Below are 6,553 nucleotides of genomic sequence, written 5' to 3' on the forward strand. Positions count from 1 at the left end.
GCCTTCCTGGGGGCGGGGGGGGCAGCCTCCTCCGTCGGAGCGCATGCGCGCCCCAAAGCCGACCGCTGCTTCCTCCTTTGCCCATGCGCGTCTGGGCTCCCGGCCACCTCGTCTCGCGAGAAGGGGCGGGGCGAGAGCGCGTGTCCTCGACTTCCGGCGCCTGGAGTCGCACCGGTTGAGCGGCCGCCTGAGGAAGAGTTGAGCCGCGGGGAGCGAGAGAGGCGTCGCGGAGGCCATGCTGGGGCGGCGGGGCTTGGCCTTCGGGCAGCTGCTCCTGGCTACCGGGCTCGGCGTGGCGGGAGGCCTCTATATCTACCAGCCCATCTTCCAAGGCGGCCCACGCGCGGGAGGCCCTGCCCGGGACACGCCGCCGCCGCCGCCGCCGGAGGAGAAGCCGCCTCCCGGGACCCGCCTCGGCTGAGCCGGAGAGAGGCCGGCGCGCCCTCGACGAGGCTCCTTTCTTGGCCCCCCTCGACGGGAAGCCCACCCGGCGCACAAGCGCTGCCGAGAAACCCCTCCGAAGCGAAAGAGATGTGGACTGAAAGTTGAAAAATTCAACGTGCCGTAAGCCATGTGCGAGGGATCATCAGGAAAGCGGCTGAATATATAGAATCCTAGAGTTGGAAGAGACCACAAGGGCCATCGAGTCCAACCCCCTGCCAAGCAGGAAACACCATCAGAGCACTCCTGACATATGGTTGTCAAGCCTCTGCTTAAAGACCTCCAAAGAAGGAGACTCCACCACACTCCTTGGCAGCAAATTCCACTGCCGAACAGCTCTTACTGTCAGGAAGTTCTTCCTAATGTTTAGGTGGAATCTTCTTTCTTGTAGTTTGGAACCATTGCTCCGTGTCCGCTTCTCTGGAGCAGCAGAAAACAACCTTTCCCCCTCCTCTATATGACATCCTTTTATATATTTGAACATGGCTATCATATCACCCCTTAACCTCCTCTTCTCCAGGCTAAACATGCCCTGCTCCCTTAGCCGTTCTTCATAAGGCATCGTTTCCAGGCCTTTGACCATTTTGGTTGCCCTCCTCTGGACACGTTCCAGTTTGTCAGTGTCCTTCTTGAACTGTGGTTCCCAGAACTGGACACAGTACTCCAGGTGAGGTCTGACCAGAGCAGAATACAGTGGCACTATTACTTCCCTTGATCTAGATGCTATACTCCTATTGATGCAGCCCAGAATTGCATTGGCTTTTTTAGCTGCCGCATCACACTGTTGGCTCATGTCAAATTTGTGGTCAACCAAGACTCCTAGATCCTTTTCACATGTACTGCTCTCAAGCCAGGTGTCAGCAGCACAGCGCCAAACCATGACATCCACAATTGTTGTAACAGCCAAGAACTGGGAGGGAGGCAGGTGATATCTTTTCTGCAGCTGTCACACTGAGAAGAGACATCAGCAGCAGTCGCCCGGTGAGGACATCCTGCTCTGCGTGGAACTGACGTGGCTGGGACGCCAAAGAAAAAGAGGAGCAGGGACTTGCATACCTTGTTCAGCTGTAGTGACTGTCATATCACTGCCCTTTAAATTGTTATTTGAATATAACAATTAAACATAAGGCTGCCTCCAGAACTTTGTTCAGTAGGCGGGGTGTAAATACTCCTAAATAAATAAAATAAAGTAGACCTGTGGCAAGACAACGCTTGGAATGCCGTGAGCCGTTTTGGCTCACTTAAAAATGGATGTTGTGGAGTTGGAAAAAGTCAGAGTAGGCCATATGGAATGATCAAGGGGATGCAGCGACTCCCTTGTGAAGAAAAGTTGCAGCATTTGGGCTTTTTTAGTTCGGAGAAAAGGAAAGTAAGAGGTGATGTGAGGGAAGTTTACAAAATAATGCATGACACACAGAATTGAGTTTCTCTCATAAAATTAGGACCCAGTGGCAGATTTAAGAAAACCAGAAGGAAGGAGTGCTTCACATAGTTAAGCAAGCTCACTCCATTTTTTTATTATTAAATTTATATACCACTTTATCTTCCAAGGAGTTCAAGGTGATGCACATGGTTCTTCCCATTTCATTCTTACAACAACCCTGTGCGGTAGCTTAGGCTAATAGATAGTCACCCAGTAGTCCAACACGCTAACCATTACACCATATTGGATGGTTTAAAAGATTGGACAAATTCATGGAGAAGGCTATCAACAGCCACAACCCACAACAGCCATGTTCTACCTCCGCTGCCAGTGGTGGTGTTTTGTATTCTCTTTTTTTATTTTTCTGTTGTGACGCGCTCTGGGATATTTGGATGAAGGGTGGTATACAAATTTAATATAACAACAGCAACAGTATGCCGCTGAATGCCAGTTGCTGGGAACTGCAGATGGAAGAGTGCTGCTGTTGTGCTCAGATCCTGCTTTTCAGCTTCTCCAGATTTGGGGCATCTGGACTAGGTTGGCCCCTCTGGCCTGACCCTGATGCAGCCAGACTCTTTGGCTTCTCCTCTGGGCTAAGGTGAGCCGAACTCACAGTTGTGCATATCTGGGGGAGCTTTGGAGAGAAAACTTAGGAATCCATGAGGGTGGCCGGCCGCCAGAGGGCACCAAAGCTGCAGGAGCTGTAGCAGCTGCTGCCTGGCTGAGACAGTGGATACAGAGCTGCTTTTGTAGAGCCTGTTGTAGCAAAACAAATCCAGAACGCTTGGGGGACACCTTAAGGGTGAACAGATGATGGGCCTTGACCCAAGGAAGCCTTCACTCATCCTGCAGGCACTGCCTTGCGGGGGAGAGAAGCTTCGGCCTCTAAGTCAGACATAGGCAACTTTGGCCTGCCAGATGTTTTGGGACTACAATTCCCACCATCCCTGACCACTAGTCCTGTTAGCTAGGGATCATGGGAGTTGTAGTCCTAAAAAACATCTGGCGAGCCAAGGTTGCCTATGCCTGCTCTTAAGTGGTGCCTCCCCTTTCCTTGAAGCTGGTTTCAAATGACCCCTAAATCTGTAGGGGGCTACCAGTTGTTTTTGTGGGTACCAGCACTCAGGTTTCCCCAAGTCTGCAAGCCTGGGCAGACTTCCCTGCCAGCCCCTGTGAGCTCTCCGGGACTGACTGCTTAGTAGGTAGACAGGGGAGCAAGTTAGCCAGAGGAAGTGCAGGGGAAGGTGCAGACCCTACAGAGAGCCCCAAGTCTCTCCATCCAGCTGTGCTGGCAGAATGGAGATGTGAAGGCCCAAGGGGGAAATGGTGGGACACTGTGCCATTTGCTTTAATGGACTGACCTCCACTGGTCATATTTTTCATATTTAATCATTTTTTATTTTCTTGATTGCTGTGTCTTTTAAAACATATGCTCCCTTGGGACTTTGGGTAAGAGGTGGCATGGAAATGCTTTGAACAAACCAACCAACACACTTTCAATTTGAAAGCATCCCAGAGTGCTAATCTCCAAAGGGTGAGCCGTGTTGGTTTACTGCAGAACAAAGGGTGTTGAGGCTTGTGGCTGGCTTCAGCCTGTGGAAGTTTATTATGGCATAAAGTTATTAAGTCTTTGAATTGTCACAGGATTCTTGGCTGTTTTGAGAACATCAACCAAGTTCCTCATCCATCTCCTTCAGCAAAATCTACACTCTTTCAGGGCATGTTCCAACCAAAGTTGAACACATTTAAAGCTGCAGTCCTATATCTTGGAACTCAGTAGGATTTATTTCGGAGTAAAGATGTATCAGGCTGCATTGATTGCAAAAGGCAAAGTGAAGCATATGCCTGCCTCTCTCCTGTTGGGAGTCCACGTGGCACAAAAACAATGCCCTCCCCAGTGGGATTTTCGCTTACCGGCTAGGAGCAAGTTTCTTGCTCAATATCTAAAGGGAATTGCCGATGATACGATTGAAGCCAAACTGAGATATCTACTAATTGATGATGACCCCCTAAGATCACTCATGGTTGCCAGATTCTTGATCAGCGTCCTATCCCTAAAGAAGAGAAACGGACTCCTGTGTGGCTCGGATAATCCCTTTAAACCATGATCTATGTTTTAGGATGTAATTAGGTGATATCACCATTGATATCCTTGATTAATTTATGAGCAGAGGGCGATGTTTAGGTTACAAATTTATTGTAATGTATGATGGTGGTCTTTGTTTTTGTTTTGCTTTGGTTCCTGTTTGTCTTTTGTAAGTTTTGGCGGTTTTAAATTTGGAGGTTTAAGTATATTATGTTGGTATGGGAAACTGTCGTGTGACGGGCCAATGGCCGTAATAAAGATCAATCCAATCCAATCCAATCCCCAGTGGGACCCACTTTTGATGCCTTCTTGCTAGGACATTGAGGGTTGCAACCTGCATCAGGTGGTGCCGGCTTATTAAAATAGAAGCCTAGGGTTTGCTTAAAAGGAAAATTGGAAGAGCAAAATCTTGCACTGGGGTAGGGAACCTGCAAACCCCTTAAGACATTGTTAAGCTACGATTCCCACCATCCTCTCTGCCCCTGATCTTTCTGTCTGGGGCTGATGCAGGCACTCCTGATCTCATGAAAGACTAGGCCTAGGATCTTCCTTGTGTCAGGAGGAGAATTGGATTAAAGCAAAAATAGCATTGCACCCTCAGCTTAACCCTGCTTCTTTGGAAGTGACTCCCATTGATTCCAATAATGCTTCCTTCTAGATAATTGTGTCTAGGTCCGCAGCCTTAATTGGGCAGAAAGAGGTCAGTTCCAGCCAAGAAAAGTTACTGGTAAGAGCTTGTTGGCTCCTAGCAGCTTATTATGAGTACCAAAACCTGATGCATCATAATAGATTGATGCTGTAGACCTGCTTTATAAATTCATTGAGCAGCCATGATTCACAGCCCTTTTTCTCTGTTATGTGCAGTGCAGCTGCATCCTTTGAAATCAAGTATCCACCACCTGGGATTTAAAGCACAGCAAAATGTGTGCAAGAGACAAATTTCTCTTGGTTTTTGCCTCTTGGTCTGCACATTTGTCAAAAAACCCTTCAGGATACTGCATGAAGCCCAGTCCATCATGGCTGTGCAGAGAATGAATGTTAAGAGGCTGTCCTTTTGGACAACAACAAGCACCTTCAGCTCTTGCGTTTGAGGTTCAAGTCTTGCAACTCTCATCCGTGCCGTTCCACACATTACACAGAGAAATCCACTGCTTTGCTACCATGTTCAAAAGGAATTTGAGCCCATTAAATGTCTGAGATACCCGTTTGTTTCAATCCCAGGTCATGTGGGCATCTGCTTTGCCACTGTGACAAAAGATAGTTTGGCCGTTGCTCAACATCTTGCCTGCTGAAGAGTTCTGGAGAAGTCAAAAGCCTGCTTCACTTTCGTGACATATTGATTGATCCTAATAAAGACATGATCCACGGGTGGATTTTGGGAGTTTGTTCATAGCTGTCAACGTTTCCCTTTTTTAAAGGGAAATTCCCTTATTCCGAATAGGATTCCTCGCAAGAAAAGGGAAAAGTTGACAGCTATGAGTTTGTTTATGGGACTGGCATTGATTCCCCCCTCCCTTCTCATGTTGCTGGGTAGCATTTAAAGAACCCACATATTTGATCTTATATGAACTGTATATATCTGTCTCATGGAGACTTCATCCCCCACAAAAAAGAACAAATAGACCTTCTGTCTGCATACACACATAATTAAGGGGATAGAAGTAGAAAGGAGAGGCAGGAAAATTGCCAGGGGGGGGGGGGCTCTACGCTTCCAGTCCCAGGGAAGGAAGGGCCTGCTGGCGGTGCTACCTTCAAGTCAGTGCTCAGACTATAGGTGGGGAAGTAAGGTAAAGGTAAAGGTACCCCTGCCCGTACGGGCCAGTCGTGTCCGACTCTAGGGTTGTGAGCCCATCTCACTTAAGAGGCTGGGGGCCAGCGCTGTCCGGAGACCCTTCTGGGTCACGTGGCCAGCGTGACGAAGCTGCTCTGGCGAGCCAGCACCAGCGCAGCACACGGAAACGCCGTTTACCTTCCCGCTATAAAGCGGTACCTATTTATCTACTTGCACTTAGGGGTGCTTTCGAACTGCTAGGTGGGCAGGAGCTGGGACCAAAAGATGGGAGCTCACCCCGCCACGGGGATTCGAACCGCCGACCATACGATCGACAAGTCCTAGGCACTGCGGTTTTACCCACAGCGCCACCCGCGTCCCATAGGTGGGGAAGTAGGGGGTCTTTAATTAAACCCACAAGCCCCATCCAATAGCTTCTCCCAGTTTTAGCCTGCCAATATTTGGGTGTCCTGTCCCATCTTCTGCAGTGTTGCTCTTTTAATAGGCATGTCTTAAAAGGGTGTCTCTTAGATCCCTCTCTGGTCCCTCCATGCTGACCTTTGAGTCCACAGCTCTGGTAAAAGCCATTCCTCCTCACCCTCACCCTCCTTGCACATCAATTTTCCAGGTGGTTGCTGGGTGCCGTCACAGGACTGGTTGCCATGAGACCCAAAGGGGGTGGGTGTTGGGGGCAGGGCTGGGTTGCTGCTGCAGATTAATTTCTGTCACTTGGGCCTCTCTTGCTGCTTCCTGCTCAAGGTAGTTGCCTCATGGGAGACCCCCCGCCCCCGCCTTATGCAAGCTTGCTTGAGATGAGCAGGAGGCCCCAGAG

At 49.3% G+C, this 6,553-nt stretch overlaps 1 long non-coding RNA gene across 1 annotated transcript; it reads left to right on the top strand.

The window, feature by feature from the left end:
* The first annotated feature begins 132 nt into the window (after positions 1-132).
* LOC307203023 lies at positions 133-1,650 on the top strand. Its single transcript, XR_013833070.1, has 2 exons — positions 133-619; positions 1,303-1,650. It is a non-coding gene; the product is annotated as an uncharacterized lncRNA (long non-coding RNA).
* The last annotated feature ends 4,903 nt before the right edge of the window (positions 1,651-6,553 follow it).

The sequence above is a fragment of the Podarcis cretensis genome, assembly GCF_951804945.1.
Source record: "Podarcis cretensis genome assembly, chromosome: 14".
Taxonomy (NCBI): domain Eukaryota; kingdom Metazoa; phylum Chordata; class Lepidosauria; order Squamata; family Lacertidae; genus Podarcis; species Podarcis cretensis.